This window comes from Quercus lobata, chromosome 6 (genome assembly GCF_001633185.2).
Source record: "Quercus lobata isolate SW786 chromosome 6, ValleyOak3.0 Primary Assembly, whole genome shotgun sequence".
NCBI classification, from domain to species: Eukaryota; Viridiplantae; Streptophyta; class Magnoliopsida; order Fagales; family Fagaceae; genus Quercus; species Quercus lobata.
Genome location: NC_044909.1, coordinates 31,414,503 through 31,433,988, shown reverse-complemented (window position 1 = coordinate 31,433,988; position 19,486 = coordinate 31,414,503). Strand labels below are relative to the sequence as shown.

At 34.4% G+C, this 19,486-nt stretch overlaps 1 pseudogene; it reads left to right on the top strand.

Annotated features, from left to right (window-relative positions):
- Window positions 1–2,423: 2,423 nt before the first annotated feature.
- Window positions 2,424–18,322, top strand: LOC115950124 (annotated as a pseudogene).
- Window positions 18,323–19,486: the final 1,164 nt, after the last annotated feature.

Below are 19,486 nucleotides of genomic sequence, written 5' to 3'. Positions count from 1 at the left end.
ATAAATTTTGTAGTATCTCCTAGTATCACTTTTAAGAAATTTATTTATTATGTTTTTAATGTTGTATTAATTGTGTTCATTGTTATATAAGTTTGTAAAATTTTTGTAATAAAATTTGGGAATAATTTTTGTATGTTTCAGTTTGAAACCAAAGCACTTTATCATTTACAATCAAACACCTCAAAGTCAAAGCACGTTTCTGAAAAAAATTAAATAGTTCACTTCCCGAAGCTCTATTGAGAAGAAATTTGAGGTATTCTCATGATTTTCTTACAAAAGGGAAAGGGAGGGTTAATCATGAGGACTCTATTTAGATGTGATCATAACAATATCTAGATCCTAGTATCATTAAAGGTTGAGATTTTTCTTGAATTTTTAGAATAATTAGTCGCAAACCCACGTAATGTATGAAAATATATAATTATTTTGAAATATGGTATAATGTATGATTTATTTTCCAAATTTTATTGTAGATATTTTGTTTTTCCTAAAAATTAAACAATTTCTAAAAATAATTTATATCTTTCTATTTTTACAAAGTTTATTGTAGATAATTTGTTTTCTCTAAAAATTAAACAATTTCTCAAAATAATTTTATCATTTTTGGTGTGGGGTCAGAGAATTCGTGGCCCAGGCCCACTCTAAATTAGGGCCCAAGGCCTAAGCCGAGGAGAGCTATTGCCGAGGATGCATTACGAAGGCCCAAAAAAGGCACAAGGATATGGCCGAGGACGATCTTATACTCAGCACCTCACAAAATGCCCGAAGAAAAGGACAAATTCAGTACAGGGACAGGACAATGGAGAAAGCTTCCAACATCGTAATACAAAACCCTGCATCTGATAGGTCCATACTCCAGACCAAGCTGTTTAACTTTTCCAACCGCCCCCAACCACTCTAGGTATGGGTTGACAGGACAGGTCTGCACCCCAGAAAATAAAACTTACACGTGGACACTAAAAGGAAAAATGAACACTAGTATAAAAGGGAAAGAAAGCGAAGGAGAATGGAGGCCCCCTAGAGGAAGGGGAAAATCCTACAAAAAGGGAGAGAGGGAAGGATACTATGCTCCTCAGACGATATCCGAGGACTTAAATCCTACAACCCGCACTAATGGAAGGCCTAGCTAGTCAAGCCAAGTCTGCCCATATATGAGCTTCTACAGAAATCCCGATTAAACCGCTGACCTGTGACTAAGGTCCTGCCCTTCAAGCCCACTCTCTACAAATCATATTGTTAGGGCCCTTTATTTACGAGCCCAATGTCATTCTTGGGCCACTAAATAATTGTGTCCCTACATTTGGTGTTTTTTTTTTAATTGATATTATTCTTTTTTGAAGTGGTCAATATTATTTCTAACTATTAATATTATGCATTATATTTTCCTAATTTCTTTTAATACAACTAAAATTTTTAAGTTTCAAATTTATTATTCAAATTTCTCATTCTCTCAAGGAGATTATCATGATAATCAAAACTTATTATATAAGTACAATTGATATTACTCAAATAATTGATAATACTCTCAACCAAAAAATGTCTTTTCTGGTAAAGTCTCTGATAGTTGTATAAAAGATCTGGGGTTCAATCCCTACCTACTCAAAAAACTAATTGGTATCTTGGTCTAATGATAAATAATTATCATTAGAAGTGGACGCCATAGGTTGAAACTCTCTAAAAAAAAAGGAAGTATTTTCTCATTCTTAATAAGTAAGTGCACCAAAATGGACCGAAGTGGACTAAACTGGACTGAAGTTGACTAAATTGAACCAGTGTGGGCCAAAATGGATCGAAGTGGACTGTAATGGATAGAATGTACCAAAATAAACCAAAGTGAACCAAAATGGACTAAAGTGAACTGTAATGGACCAAATTAGATCGAATTGTTGAAGGTTTTATTCAAGTTAAATTCGGTACCATGCATGCAAAGAAAGTTGGTACACCACAAAAAAAACATATGAGGAAAACCACTTGTACGTAATATTTTATATAAAAAGAAAAGAAATGAGGAAAAACCTTAGTCTCTTGAAGTTGATAAAAATGACATAGTTCTCTAAGTAGGAGTAGAATTGGGTTCTTCAACCTGGCCTTGAATGCTATATTAGCATACGAATATGAATACAGTAGTGGAATATAATTTTTTTTAGTGAGTAGAAACTAATAGTAAATAAATGGTGTGTTCGCTCAAGCGGCTTGTATTACATGTATTTTTATTTATTTTATATTATAAGTTACATTTAAACCATGCCGGCCAAAAGCTAAAAGACACAATAATATTTACCTGTCATTTTATATATTTCTCTCTTATGCATGATCTTCATGCATACTATACATTCTCTTATTTGTTATCACTATCCATACTATGTACCACCTAGCTGTTAACGAAAAAAAGAATCTATTCTGGTTGACGCCGAGACACGGTGATGGGTTGTGTTTAGGCTAAGTCTTCCATTAACTCCCCTATTCAACGCATTGACAAGTTGAAACAGAATAATGGATACTATAAGAGAGAAAGAGTAGTGGGACCAATTAACCCGCCTGGGAATGGTGAAGGTGAAAGAGACAAGGTGGTTGGGTGGGAAAGTGGTCGAGGGAAGAGGGTTGTGCCTACAAAGATTGGAGGAGAAGAGCTTGTGGATGGGTGGCCAATGTGGCTAGCTGATAACATACATAGAGATGTGTTGGCTGGTTTGGTTCCAAGGAGTGCGGATTCCTATGATAAACTTGCAAAGGTTATTATTATTATTTTATTTTTTTTGACGGGGAGGTTAGTATGCATTTAGTTGATGAGTGATGCTATAGTTATTATAAACTAGTCCATGTCCTCTGCGATGTGCAGAAACTTTATACTTTTATTTTGAAATAATTTCTAACAATTCTTTATTGTCCTATAAGGCTATAACACTTATCTTATGTTTATAATATACATATCATTAAGGGAAAGAAAATAAGAAGAACTAAAATTATTATGAATATACATAATTAAGAATATGAATATATATATATATATATAGCCTAAATGAATTTCACAATTATTTAATTATTTTGGCTAATTAAAGTGTATAATTATCTTTTACATTCCTTGAAAGAGAGTGGACAACAAAACATATAATTTGTTGGTTTCAAGAGTCTTCTGCATAAAAAATTAAAGCAAAAAACAAATTGAGAGAATTATTGTTTCTATCATATAAACTGTTTATTTATTCATTTTTAGTAGATTCCTCCATAAAAAAGAAGATGGTGTAGAAATAATCCATTTTTGTGCAAAAAGACTATCAGCGATAGGAAAAGGAAAGAGCAAATTGATGTGGTTCTTAATAACAAGAGTTTTATCAAGAAAATTGTAGAGAGAGTATTTCAAAATGTGTGTCTTATTTTATGATGCCAGCCCATATTTTAGTGAATGTGGGAAAAAGTTAATGTGGAAGGGTTAGGACTGGGTCATAATATGTAACATAATAAATGGGTTTGAGCTTTTCATAAGATTTGGTTTGATTTTAATTAAATTTTGAACAATAGCCCATCTTTTAGATAACAGTTAAAAAAAAGTTAATATAATCTTTTGGATAACAGTAAAAAAAAACTTAATGAAAAGAAGTAAAAAATGCTAAATGAAATATTAGAGTGTCATATTGTAGGAGCTCATGCACTCCCACATAAGATCTCTACTTCTATATATATATATTGATTTTATTAATATGTCTAGTAAACATGTGCTCAAAGAGTATACATTAATCATTCATTTTAGGAAACTTTATATAGAAAATTGAAAAAGTTGCCAAAAAAGTTATTTATTTATTTATTTTTCATTTTTTCATAAAAAGTTTCTTGATGTGATTTACTAATGTATGACTTTAGGGTATATGTTAGTAAAACCATTTTTATTATACAAAGAACCGTACATTAACTTTTTCAATTATGTGGTTGAATTAATTGTCCTTAGAAAAAGATAACATTTTTTTTTATATTGTCTTAATCAATACAACTATGTGATTAAATTTAATTGAATAATCTAAAATACACATAAGAAATTGTACTCCCTATTACTTATCTTTACAAACTGTTATGTTAATTTTTAAACAAAAAACAAAAAAGTAATTTGAAAGAGATGAGTTCAAGTTACACCTGGTGTAACTCTTTAGAGTTACACCTTTTTTAAACTGTTGGATTTAAGTAAATCTAACGGTTAAAAAAGAAAAACTTTCATTATTACAAATATTCTTATTAGGATCTCATTAATTACCCTCATTTATTACATTCTAAACCTATCTTTAAACCCAAAAATATTTAACGTCTGACTCTCTCTCTCTCTACATTTCTCTCTCTCTGTCTCCTCCACCATTGCTCCTCCACCATTGTTCCACCTCAACAGGTTGCCAGCAGCCAAAAAAAAAAAAAAAAAACCAAGCCGAACACTTTCATTCATGGGCAACCAAACTGGAAATTTCCATTGAATTTCAATGACAGCTCCAATTTTATTGAATTTTCTTATAAACCAAAAAAGATAAGTCTTATAATCCTTAAGAGTAGCAGCATAACAACAATTTTAAATTTTAAATTTGATTGACCTGTGATTTTCCCTGATTGTTGAAGTATTTTTTTTTCTCCAGCAATCAGGGAATCAGATTGATGGACAATGTACAAGTTGTATAGTTGGAAAAATAATTTGAAAGTACGACTACTGAAACTGTGTAACTCTATCAGGTCAATTGCCATGCCTCTGTGTAACTCTATCAGCTATCAACATATGAGACTCATGACCTTGTAGAATAGTTTTTTCTCTTTTTGATAGTATGACTACTAACCTTAGTGTCAACTAGACAACTACCTAGATGTGAGTCATGTGACAGAGCACTCTCAAATTTTATTTTATTTTTTTCAAATGAGCACCAACATGATGAGAAAGAAGAGAGGGGCTCAAGGGAAAAGGATTGGAAACCGAGCTTAGAGTGGTGGAAATGTTGGATTCCACAAGGATGTGGAAGACTACATTCATAGGACGATTATCCTTCACTCCTTGCCCAAGGCCACGTCCATCGTCTCTTACCAATCGGCGGTCAAGCATAATCTCTAACCATCCCTCTTTATTTCAATAACTTAACTGGATTTTTTGGTCTCTTTATTTTTCTTTTTTTCTTTTTTTGCCGGCAACCTAGTGGTGGAGGTGGAAGAGCGGTGAAGGAGTAAGAGACAGAGAGGCATGCAATGGAGGAATTTTTTTTTTTTTTTGGAGAAACGGTGGGGGAAAAAAAAAATTAGAGAGAGATACACTTTTTTGTGTTTTTTTAGGTTTAGATATAGATATAAAATGCAATAAATAAGAGATAATTAATGAGATACAAATCAGAATATTAGTATTAATGAATGTCTTTTTTGACCGTTGGATCTACTTAAATCCAATGGTTTAGAAAAGGTGTAACTCTAAAAGAGTTACACCGGGTGTAACTTGAATCCATCTCAATTTGAAAATCTATTTATTATGTTGTTAATATGAAACCAATCATGTCACATTTATTGTTAAGTTAGTTTGATAAACTTTTATAATTTGGTCGTAGTTTTAAAATTTTTCGATTTTTTTTTAATAAATAATGAAATTTTAGTAATACCAAAAAATAGTCTCCCAAGTATGCAATTGGGGACAGTGTAATCAATCTTGCAAATTACAATGATCAATCAATCTTGCAAATTTCGTTCAAAAGATAATTCAAATAGAATGAATCAATTGACATCCAATCCAACAAAAGGTCTAAAGAAGAATAGCTTTAGGTCTAGCAAATTTCGTTCAAAATCTTCAAAACTTTGGGCATTCCACTCCCTCCAAATACAACACATCAAACAGTGAGGAACAACTTTTCAAGCAATTCCATATCTATGACAACCAAACCACCATAGCCAAGAAGCAAGTAAATCTACAACAGTCTTCGGCATGCAAGTAAATCTACAACAGTCTTTGGCATGGTCAGTACAATTTGAACAAACCAAACACCATAGACCACATCTCCATAGCAATAGGACAGTGAAATAATAAGTAATCCACGTTTTCTAGCAACATTTGCACATATAAAACTAATCCAACACCCAGATGATCCTCTTACACATGTTGTCAATAGTCACAAATTTCCCCAATGCTATTGTCCAAGAAAAGAAAGCTACTCTAGATGGGATTTTTGACTTTCAAATGCTCTTTCATGGAAAATACATATCTTTAGGAAAGGTCAAACCATCCCTATAAAGTTTGACAAAGCCTCCAATTCCCAATCCTAGACAGGTCTTATGAAATGCAAATCCCAATGAGAAACACCATTGGAAAACCTCATAAGATTTGCCAATACAGCCTCCTTATATTACTGTTGACTGTTACTAGGATATAAGCAAAATGTTGTATAATATTATTGGTTCAGTTATATGAGATGTGATATTCTTGGTAAAGAGATCTTTTTTATAGTTCATTTGGATTTGAGAATTCAAATGGAAGAGTTTGGTTACATTTTTTGATATAAACTGTAGGATAGGCTAGTGTAACTTTATTACTTTCTGTACACACATCTCATTTATATAGTTAATATCACATACATTTATACCTATCTATTAAATTTTCTTCAAAATCAACAGTAGTGATGAGAGGTGTGCATAAGTAATCATGAGTATAAGAGATGTGCAAATAGCATTTTTCCTTATTGAAAGTAATTGTTTGTTTATGTGTCTAGTTTATTTTGATTGGTGTTGAGTAAATATTGATAGGAATCTGTTGTATTGATTCAAATAAATTAGTTTGGATCGGGAAGAGTCATGATTTCTCAAATTATAAACTGTTAGCTGGTCTAACTTGGAGGTTTAGCTTTCCCTCGAAGTAAGCCTTACTCTTCTCAACTAAAATAGAGAAAAATAGGGAGAAAATAATCCAGAAAATCAACCCACCACTTGCAAACCAATCTATTACTCGATTTGTTATGTAAGCTTGTAGCATTGTCCTGTTTTTGCAGGTTGGCCAAGGAACCTACTGCAATGTGTACAAAGCAAAAGATAGGGACACTAAAAAGATTGTTACTTTGAAGAAAGTGCGCTTTGACACATCAGAGCCACATAGTGTCAAGTTTATGGCAAGAGAGATATTGGTACTAAAGAAGCTATACCATCCCAGCGTCATCAAACTTGAAGGACTAGGCACGTCGAGGATGCAATATAGCCTTTATCTGGTTTTTGATTTCATGTAGTTAGACTTAACCAAGATTATCTCATGTCCTGATAAGATCCCTGAAGCACAGGTTGGCATTTTTCCTTATAGCTATGAAATTTATCTGCAGCTATTTGGTCCATAGTGATGAATTGAGCATTCACAAATTGTTTTCTGCCCAATTGTTTGATTAAGAAAGCATTTTGGATATAGGATTGATAAATTTCTGCATGTTCCGAAAACTTAAGCTGATAAGAAATGGTGAATAAATCATTTAACTATTATTCTAAGCAGGAGAAGTCCCAAATTGATTTTGAGGTGGAAAACAATTTGAATTGAAAACTTGAAAGTGATAAAGAAGTCTACATCATTACGTCACACATTTAAGAACATATGATGTTGAGGTGTGAGAAAAATTTGAGTTGAAAACTTGAAGGTGATAAAGGAAGTATGCATCATTATATAACACACTTGAGAACTAAAGATTTTGAGGTGGGAAACAATTTGAATTGAAAACTTGAAAATGATAAAACAAATATACATCATTTTGTAATACATTAAAGAGCAAATGTATGCAATGAGGTTTGGCATAGTTAATATCAATTTCACCACTTGGTAAAGTCCATCACTATGTTTTGGATGTTTTCGATACAGATCAAGTGCTATATGTAACAGTTGCTTTTTGGTCTCCAACACTGCCATGAGAGGGGAATTTTGCACCGAGATGTCATACCCTTCAATTTGTTAATGGACAAAAATGGAGTGTTAAAAATTGCTGATTTTGGGCTTGCAAATTTTTATCCTCCTAAACATAAACGCTCCCTTACAAATCGAGTTGTGACACTGTGGTATAGGGCTCCAGAACTACTTTTAGGTTCCACAGATTATGGAGTTGGCATTGATCTTTGGAGTGCAGGGGTGCCTACTAGCAGAGATGTTTTCTGGAAGGCCAATTATGCCTGGGAGAACAGAGGTAAACTCTTTTAACAATAGAAATATACTTTAAGACTTCAATTTGGAGACCACATGGAACTCATAAAACCATTCATTATTGATGTTTTTGGGTGTTCCATGAACATTGAGTATGCACTGTTGTATTTTTCTTGTCAAGTAAAAATTTTATTAGAAAATGAGAAGGGAATGAATGACACAATAGGATGAGTGTACACTGTTTTAATCTCATGAGATACTAGGACAAATGTGACATCCCAATCTCAAATGGAGAAAATGGGAGCATTGATTATAATTTGGCTATGATGAAATAGGAAACAATGAGAAGAATGAAAGAATGCTAAGTTTCTAAGAGGGGAAACTAAGTAATTTAACTCTTCAAGATCACTCTTGGAAAACTCAGTTCTAAACTGAATGGTTGTCAAAATTCAAAATAAAGTCCCTATACAAATGCTGAGAGTTGGCTTTTTATAGGTGCCTAGTTGTGTGGCTTTAGGCTGAAAGCCTGAAAAATACTTTACAAATCAATTCTAACAAATTCTTATTCTTTAAGTAATCATTCTTATCCAGGGCTGCTAGAATACGCCACTACACTTCGTTAGAAAATAATTTTAACCATTTGTTACTAAAGGAAATACAAATTGTTACACAAGTGCATGTAAGTGGTTAATGCACTGCATCGGATTTCACTAGCACTTGACAATGGCTAAGCATATCTCTCTAAGATTTTTTAATAAATTTTCTATTATTTTTGTATTACTTATTTTATGAGAATCTTTTATAATTCCACACCTCCCCCCCCCTTCCCCGGTGGGGCAAAAATGCCACTATACAAGAAAAATTGTATCGATTCTATTTCCATGCATAATGCATTTCAGAATTACTACCTTTTCTGTTGGGACATGTATGCAATGATTTTACGCTAGAATTATAAAGCTTATTAAGCTTTTATTGTACTCAAGTTGAGCAGCTTCATAGGATCTTCAGACTTTGTGGTTCACCCTCAGAGGATTATTGGAAAATAATGAAGTTACCAACAAGCTTCTGACCACCACAGAATTATAAACCTAGTTTTGAAGAAACTTTCAGCACTTTTCCTACTTCTTCATATGTCCTTTCTTGTGGCGTGATAAAGGTACATAACAGAGGAATGGAAGGTTGTTGGAAAGCGTTGAAATTTCCGCTCTCACTGAATTACTGGTAGATTCACTAGAACAATCATTCCCACATTCTGGACCTTCCTTTGGGGAAGGAATATCCTTTCTAGTGATGAATCTAACATGCTCCTTTTCGCCTTGCTTGCTTTCCATGGATGGGATCTCAACTGGGAGAACTTCATTTAGAATGTTATCTTCTACATAAAACTTTGCGACAGCAAAGTGAGCTTCAGTCTCAGCGAAAGGCTTCAAGTTGGCATTGACCTTTTTTATTCCACTTTGAAGAAACTTGAAACATTTATGCAAAGTTGACAGCACTATTCTGTTTCCATGGATCCATGGACGTCCTAACAACATGTTGTAGGTTGTCTTGGCATCAATGACATGGAACAAAACATTGCTTGTCAACTCTCCAATGATTAATTCCAAGTGTATCATGCTGATTGCGCATTGTCCTCCTGGTTAAAACCTTGAATGACCAAACAACTATGCGATAATTCCTCCATAGTAAGACCAAGTCATCTCATTGTCATTTTTGGTAGTATATTAACAGCTGCACCTCCGTCAATGAGAATATGATTGATCTTTTGTTCACGGGCATAACCAGAGATGTAAAGTGGAAGATTGTAGGGCTTAGAGCCTAACAACAAACCCAGGAACGTTACACATGCTCTCTAGACTTAACTTTCACTGAGGAGGAATTAATCTTTGGAGAGTTGACAAGCAATGCTTTGTTCCATGTCATTGATGTCAAGACAACCTACAACATGTTGTTGGGACGTCCATGGATCCATGGAAACGGAATAGTGTCGTCAACTTTGCATCAATGTTTCAAGTTTCTTCAAAGTGGAATAAAAAAGGTCAATGCTAACTTGAAGCCTTTCGTTGAGACTGAAACTCACTTTGCTGACGCAAAGTTTTATATAGAAGATGACATTCCAAATGAAGTTCTCCTAGTTGAGATCCCATTCATGGAAAGCACGTAGGGTGAAAATGAGCATGTTAGATTCATCACTAGAAAGGATATTCCTTCCCCAAAGGAAGGTCCAAAATGTGGGAATGATCATTCTAGTGAATCTACCAGTAATTTAGTGAGAGCGAAAATTTCAACGCTTTCCAACAACCTTCCATTATTCCGTTATGTACCTTTATCACACCACAAGAAAGGACAAATGCTGGCACGACTTCTTGGTAAAGACTCTTGATGTGGCTACGTTGCAAAGACTCTTGAGATGGTTGCATTGAAAAGACAAGTGTTGGTGCAACTTAATTGTCAAGACAAAGGCCATACAACTTCAAGATTAAGTACTAGTAATAGCATCATTGTATCAGGAATACCAGTGAAAACATTGTTGCCTAGATGACTGTCGCTATGAGAATGTCAAAGGTGGATATCGCTAAGAGATTGTCTTTGCAGGACAATAATTTGATAATATGGAGACAAACATCACTGTAAGAACGATGTGTTCAATGGAATGTAAAGTCGCCAAATAAAGATGGATGTTAGGCTAAGAATGTTGATGTAAAACTTGACGCTAAAGCCTAAAGAACAAGGAAAGCATGCTCCATAACAAAAACAAGCAATAACAAAGAACTTGTCAGAAGAAAATCTCATGACACATCTAAAAAAAAGAAAAGAAAAGAAGAAAAGACATAATTTCTCTACACTTAAGAGTATTATGCTACCTACAGGAGACTATGCTTATACAATTTAATGCATGTCTCGAGTGACTTTATATAGAAAACTTCTGAGATAATAAACAAAAGAAAAAAAGAGAGTAGGTAAGCCATTAAATTCTGCCACCAAACATATATTATTTGAAGTCAGACTTTGCAACTCAAATGCACTTAAAGTAAAAAAAAAAAAAAATACTGCACTAAGTCCATGTTGTCAGAAAGAAACTATGGCACTAGATCTCAGAAAAAACTTATAGGCTTGCAAAGAGTACAGATGTCACCTAGAGGAAAGCACTAGACCTAAGATGAAGTTCTCGGCCGCATATTGCTCAAAGTGACAGTGCTACCGACCTTAAAAGCAGTAAGAGACACTTGCTAGTTAAACAATGTGCTCGAGTTGTCAAACACTATCAGAGTAGCCAGCGTCAGAGTGGACTAAGATGGCAACAAGTCTGACAATGCCTGCCGTCTCCTCTTCCGAATTTCTAAAACTTCTGACAAGATTTCACAAAATTCAACCCACAGAAATCTTCTAAGGACTTCGAACTACAAGACCAAAAAAAAGCCGTCCACAGTGGGGCCATAATGCGCCGCCACGCACGGTCACTAATTTACAACGACCCGCAGAGTTCTCATTCAAATCTGCTCGAATCTGAGGAAAATTTTACAAAACTGATGCAACCATTCGATCCAGCGGGCCCAGATCTACAAAACCTGAAAATTTCAGGCCCAAAGGATCAACCACGCGCATCCACGCGCCACCAGAAAATTCGGCTTTCACATCCTCAGTTACACGTGCTTCCACGCTCCTCCAGCAGAACAAACGCGTTTCTACGCGCTACGCGCCACACGCGCCCTTGTTCTATGACGTCATGGATGACGTCTTTATGACGTCACCACCACTACCTCGGTTTGACCCGTTTGTCCAGGCCGACCCGGTTTGACCCATTTGTCCTGACCCGGTCCGAACCGCTTGAAACTATTTAAAATAAAAAAAAAAAGATAGAAAAAGCTTTGACTAAGTTGAACTTTGACTTTGACCAAAAAGTCAAAATTTTCAAAAGGGACCTATCCCACTTAGTTTTTCGCGTACATTCCGATTTGGAATCTGTTTCTTTGTTCGGGACTTGGTAATTATGCAAACAGTCTAATTTCCAGAAAGTTGACTTTTGCACAAATTCTAACCAAAAGTCAAAATTTCAAGAAGGGCCTGTCTTGCCCAATTTTTCGCGCAGATTTCGATTTTGGGATCTATTTCGTCATTTGAGAATCCAAAATTGCTCAAATAGTGTGACTCTACAGCTGTTGGCTTTAATGAGAATTTTAACCAAGAATCAAGATGTCCGAGCAAAGCTTGTCCTATTCAGATTTTCACATAAATTCTGATTTTGAAATCCGCTTATTTGTTTTGGACTTGGAAACCACCTATCTGACCCACTTCTCTAAAGTACTAGCAGTGTCCAAAACTTAAGCTCCCAATATCAAAATTTGAGATTCATCCATTTGGTTTGGATTCCCTTAGGGTTATTCTCTAGACTTCATCAAAGTTTCCCTTTCAAAGTACAAATGAACTCTCACAAGTGTGTCTTGAACTTAAAATTACATTGGGTCACCAGTTCTACCTATCATTCCAGTTTAGTGCCTACCAGTCTCCAACCTACCATTTCCGTTCGGTGCCTACCATTCTCATCCACCATTCTCGACTACCCATCTACCATTCTTCATCTTTCCGCTATAAATAGAAGGTTTAGATTCATCAAGTCGTCTCATTGAGATGGTAGTATGAAGCTTTCCTTCTTTGGTTGGTTGGGGTTGAAGTCGATCAAGAGCTTTGGATCGACTGCGAGTGATTGGGCTGACATAATCATCAGCACTGGAAGCATCAACCACTGATTTTCGGACATTCTTGCTAGAGGCCATTGAAGTTGGTAGCAAAATGATGTCGAATTTCTTTTCTTTTGAAGGAGAAAGATATGAGAGGTAGAGAGGTCTCACCGGGCGTGCTAGAATTTATAGACGACTAAATTTTTAGTTTGAAATAGATCAAACAAGTAAAATAGTTTCACAAATACGAATTTGTATTAATGAATGTGTGGTACAATTCTCTGAAATTACAAAAGAGTGATCCTTTGATTTGATCTCCTTGCAAGACTTATTGATTGAAATTGTGGTAATGTGATTTTAATTCAAACACCAAATATACTTCAATTTGGTTGAAGAATGGATCGAAGATCTTTAAAACAAAATTACAATGAATCTCTGGCTATAAACTTGTTAAAAATCCTTTGTTCTTCATGTTCTTCGTGTTCTTCATGCGTTCTTCTTCTTTGAAGGTTTTGGTGAAAGTTCTTCGGTGCTTTAGAGGCTTGAATCTATAGAGCTTTGTTGATTTATGGTTTGTTAAGGTTTCTGGAGGCTTTTGAACTTGATTTCAGCAAACTTTAGGATCTAGGCAGATAGTTTGGATGATTCTGCCCCGAATGTTCTTTGATCTTCTGGTTGAAGTTCTTGAAGGCTTTGAGGCTTGATTTCTGCAGAGCTTCTGTACTTCTGAGTGCTTCTGAATCTTCTCTGATGCTGCTTGTACTCTAGATGGCTTGGTCCTTTTTTAAATGCCTTATAAAGGCTTCTATTTATAGGAGTTTGGGGGTGGGTGAGCGACACGTGGCGGAGTCTGATTGGTGACACATGTCATAGCCTGATTAGTCCGCTTATGTCATTGCTGACACGCGTTGGGTTGCATATGTCATCACTTACACGTGCTGGACTGCTTATGTCATTGCTTACACGCATTAATGTGTGATTCGTTTTTGCATGACACTTGGAAAATTTTTGTTGGTTTTTGAGTAGCGATAGCAAAACCTAGCAACAATACGTGGAGCTTTGTAATTGGTTGTATTTTATGGACTTGATAGTATGATGTGTTAGTTTGTAATAGGTCGGAAATTTTCCCTCTCTACAGTAGTCATTGCTATGTGGTATTGCTGCTTCTCTGTCCTGAATTATTATTATTATTATTATTTCAATTGGTTGGCTAAACTATGAAGTAATATTTTAGAAATTTAGTTCCACTAAAATTTTGGACTATGAAAGAACCTTTAGAAATTTAGTTTAATATTGTGTTTTTTCCCATCTGCTTTAGCAACCTTAATTGGCACATCATACCCTCATGGTAAATCAAAATGACATACTGTGAATAGGACATTACTTCCCATATTTATTAAAGTTTATATGAAACACTTGCAGAGAAAATAAATTGAAGTTTATGAGATAAATCAAGTATAGGCTGTGTAGGGATAGAATGACTCTTTAAATTGAACTTTTGTTGTGGAAGCAAAATGAACCAACAAATAGCAGAGAGGAATAGAAACTGTTCTTTATATACTTTACTATTATCTTGCTTCTGCTTATATGAATTACTTGTCATCAATGCATCCTATGAAGTTTTCTGAGTAGTTCTTTTTGCTTTCAGTTCTTTACTTCAAGTCCATTGCCATGCTACATTCCACCTCCGTGCAAGAAACAGAAGGATGAATCCCAAACCAGAGATCGAAAGAAGTACGCTATATTATTTTATAATGTGAAATTCTTTTCCTCCAGAATATGATGAATAGTTTTATTTAATAATCATGATATCCCCATCTGGCTGGTCTTTGATAGACTCCTCAAAGTGGGACCTTTACCATCAATTTTGGATTCTTAGAATCAAGATTTTTTAACAACATGGAGAATCCTTCTTGTTTTTAACAGAAATAGAATCTTAACAATTCTATAGTGATGCTTAGAATATTAGTATTGTGAGTCCATCGTATTTCTGAATTTACAATTTTCTCTCTATGCGAGATGTTAGGTTCTCTAAATGTTTGTTCTTTGGTGGTTCTCTGCTTAACTGCCAATTTGGTAAGCAAGCATGTCTTGAAGTTTCAAGGAGATCCGAAAAATACCTTTATGGTTCGTTTGGATAAATAAATTTTAAGGGAAGGATTTGGATTCCAATATTTAGTTTAAATGACTAGAATTAAATATAAAATGACAAGATTTTTTCTATTGATGAATTTTATGAAGGGATTTAAGCTTTATTAATATGTGGATATGAAATTACTAAGTAAGATGCAAATCCACAATATCACAAGTGTTTTTCTTTGAGAAAAATTTCCAAAAATCGCATCATAATTGCTGTTAAATTTATATCAAGCAGTTTATACTAGCAATTCTTCTTCAAATTCCTTGATTTTAATTCCCCAACTCCAAATGCAACCTATTAGCTGCATTGCGAAACTTCAACCTCTTTAATGAAGTTATTGCAGACATGAAGTCCTCACTACTAATGGCAATAGGAAAAATGAAAGAAGGAGCATATTTTAATCTCAAAAGGCCTTATAATAGTGTGACCATGTAATTTCATTTTAATGCAAACCATAATGGACGCTTCACTGTGTAAAACACAATGCACCGTCTCAAAGTCCATGACATGTCCAAAAACCATGAATAATTTTGTTTCATTCCATTCTTACAGGCACAAGACTTATAAAGAAAAGCAATATTATCAAAGAAATTATGGTCATCGGGGCAAGGAACTCATTGAACTAGGCAGTGGAGATTTTGACTCTTCTAAAGAGGTAAAATTTGCACCTTGAAAGAAACTTAGAGCAACATCTTTAGTTAAGGCTATTTGGTCATTAAGTGTGTGGGTGTGTTTTGAGGAAAACTGAATTTCATTGTGTAAGCAGAGAGAAGTTTATATTCAAGTTACAAAATAAGGTTTATGCTAATAATTTCAGCCAAATTAGTGTTGGAGCATTTTTTTGCTGATAAATTAGATAATTTCCTCCCATATTTTCTAAACTGTTAATGAAAACTCAAGTAAACTGCATTTGATACTTACCTATGTGCTAAAAGACCCATCAAATAAACACCAAACGGTATTTTAGTGCAAAAGAACTTACAAAATGATAACATTTTTATCAAATTATATTTCTTTGTTATTAATTTTTTTAAGTTGCTTCGTAAGCTCTTCCGGTGCCAAAATACCACGCAATTCACATGCCAAGAGATTTTTGGTGTCTTGATAGTTTCTGAGTATAGTTAATGTGGATTCTGGTACATTTTGCAACCTGTTGAAACTATAAGCTTGAATTCATAACCAACTCCAAACTATAGGGTAACAGGGCCATGGATGTGAAGTCAGAATGCATAACCTACTTCAAACTATAAGCATGACTTTGTTAGCCTATTTCTTATACCAAACTCAACAGGCATGAGACATACACCCACCTCATTTGATTGTTAGTCCTTTTATAGGCCTTTTTCATAGAAGAGTCCACCCTAGTACACTATGGTAATTGATTTATAAATTCCTGGATCATGTTGTGATTCAGAAATTTCAGGCATGTCACTTTAAATTAATTCCTGAGAAACAGGATCCATTTATTTGTCTATTTATAAGTACAAGGAACCATATTCTACACTTAAAACTGCATTTGACAGTTTGGCAAAACAATAGGTATGGTCCCTTTGGTGTTGTACCTTAGGTTCTCCAATTAAATTCAACAACATACAACATAAAAAATGCAACTAAAGAATTGTACTTAAGTTTTGTCCTTTACAGTTTAGGTCATAAAATTACAATTCCTTTAAAATTCTTTTCTCTAGAATGACTTTAGTATAATAATAAGACCAATCAAAGAATGTCTTCTTTAACTAAGCTAAATTCCTCTTTCATTGTACTTATTTCTGTGGCTAAGCAAATTGAATCATTTGAACTTTTGTATTCTTTTTTCATTGAAGTACATGTGTCTCCACATACATTGATATTTTTTTGTCCACATCTTTCAGGAGAAGGATGCAGAGCACAAATACAGTCACGTCATTATTAACAGCGCAAGCAGCAGTTCCTCTGGTTCAAAATTTACTGGCCATGAAGTTAGTCTGCCTGCATCCCTATCCCCATTTATTCGTTCTCTTCAAAAAATGTCACCAAAAACTGAGGCTCATCCAAATGCTCTCAAGAACATCAACAAGGACTATACCCTCTTACAGGCCTCTGTAAAAGGTATCATCAACCCAATGAAGGATATAAATTGTCTCAACGTAGCAGGTCTCTTTCTACATTGGATTTTCGAAATCTTGACCAGGAAAGGATATCGAAACTCTATCGATTCAACAAAGAGCATTCAAGAATGATGCTTTTTTTTCTCCACCTCCTGAGTGATTCTTAATCTGTGCTATTTATCTTTATTTATTATGATCTTTAACTTTCTTGAGCTGTCCCATGAATAGGCAAATACATAACCGGGACCATCTTGTTAGCAACTGAATTACACACAGATAATTCACTGGAAAATAATAAAGAGAAGTCATTTTCTATGGCACATTACAATGGAAGAAAATTAGCAACTTGAAGATGTTCTCTATAGCATAAACTCATACTAGAGAATGGTATATTGCTTTAGATCATTTTATATGTACTTACCAACATGGCAACATGACATGTTGCCCCAGGCTTCAGCTTTGTGTGTCCCTGCCTATTTGTTTTTCTTAATTCAGTTAAGAAACTTAAGGCAGGAATGAATCTCATATCTCTCACTATTAATAACAGAGATTATCCTACTATACATGATACACCACCCAAAATGAAGCTAGGAATGAATAATATCATGTCTCCAATACAACCCTCATAAACTTTATCAAGCTAGAACTTTATGGATACATTTATTTTTGAATTGACTTAAAAAAAAAAGTCCATTCTAAATTCAAGAAATGTGTACAGATTATATATAGTCTTAAGTTTGAAAGCACATACACCCTTTGGTGTGTTCAACCAGACAAGCCTTTCTTTGATCTTCAACCATACATAGAGTAACATGAAATGATTTCATATACTTCACTCATCATAGTATGTATCCACGAACTTGCTCTTCATCCACTTGAAGCTGTTGCGAAAGGAAGACTTTAGCTTACCTTCCATGGTGTACATGTTGTATTGTGCGACCCTTTTCCTCCTCTTGACCTCTGGATTGCCAGAATTGGCAAAGTCATCTATATTATTGACACTAGGACCATTGAAGCTGTATGACTTGGACCTGTCATCAAAGGCTGATAGGATGTCTGAGTAGGAGTTTGAGTAGTGGCCAGGAAATGATTTGCTCTTCTCCATGTCCTATGATGCTGCTTAATGAGGAGGCCTTTGCCCCTAGTTCCATTTTAAAGGAAGAGATACTTGGTTTTGGATATCACCCAGGATATTGATACATTAGTGCGGTATGCATGGGCAATGATAATGGTTTATTTTATCATTAAGTAATTGAATTAATCAAATTCGTTCAGAGTAAGAGATAGTGCTGATTGGATGGGAAAACATGAATTCGATAGATGGTGGCAGACAATAAGCACAGGGTCGGGTGCTCAAATAATGCCGTATGATGCAGCAGAAGTATCAGAATATTCCAGTGCAATTTTCTGATGTGTTACCTTGTCCGCAATTTTGTGGTATCTAATTAGCTCCACTAGAAACGTTTCCTGTTATTCTGTTTACACCAAAAAGAATATCATTTGGCTTGATAGTAAGAAATAATTATGATGGAGCAAACGTCACACAAGTTGAAATCCTACTGAAGTTTGTTGTTGACCTATTTACACCAAGAAGAAAATCATCGGTCTCTTCACTTGATAAAGAAGAGCAATCCCATTATATATATATATATATATATATATGGTCATGATGAAAGTAGTCTGAAGTCATGGTACAACTTGGATACCCAAAAAGAAAATCATTATATAAACCTCTGAGTCTGACTTCTCATTATATTGTAATGAAGTCTAGTAAGCAAGCATTCAAGTGCTTAATAGATTAACTTAGATATGCAAATGATTAACTTTTTGTGACATGACATGAGCAAATATTATACTGGCTTTTGTGTTCATCAAAAAAATTATACTGACTTTTGTTGTTAAGAGACACTGCCTCATTAGCTGTTAAGCTTAGTTTAAGGAGAAGAATTGATCAACCTATTAAATGTAAAGTTGAAGTCTACTCTAAAAAAATTACAGGAATACTATAAATTTTACTTCTTGTATTTTCATGACAAGTCGAGAATAATGTGGAGAGGTTGAAATCTCTAACAAGACTATCATAGAAATCTATATTATTTTTTGATTTAGAAAAAAAAAAGAAAAAAAAGAAAAAGGAAATTTTAAAAATTAGGTTTATTTTTTCAAGTGGAAGTTCACCGATGAATTATCATAATAAATTAAATTAAAACTAAACATTTAGGAGATGAATTATCATAATATAAATTACTAATTGTTCAAGACAAAACTTAATCTTTTAGGAAATAACGACATATTTTCAGTTGGCATGAGGCTATGCTCATCATGACATATTACAAGACCAATGGTAACCAGATATGGTGGCAGAAGCTATTCATGAGAATATGCCACCACTGATATTTGATTTGGGTTTCAAATAGTGGTGGGGTATACCAATTTTGGTTCTGGACGTGTCCATAGGAGGTCGGCCTAGTGGTCA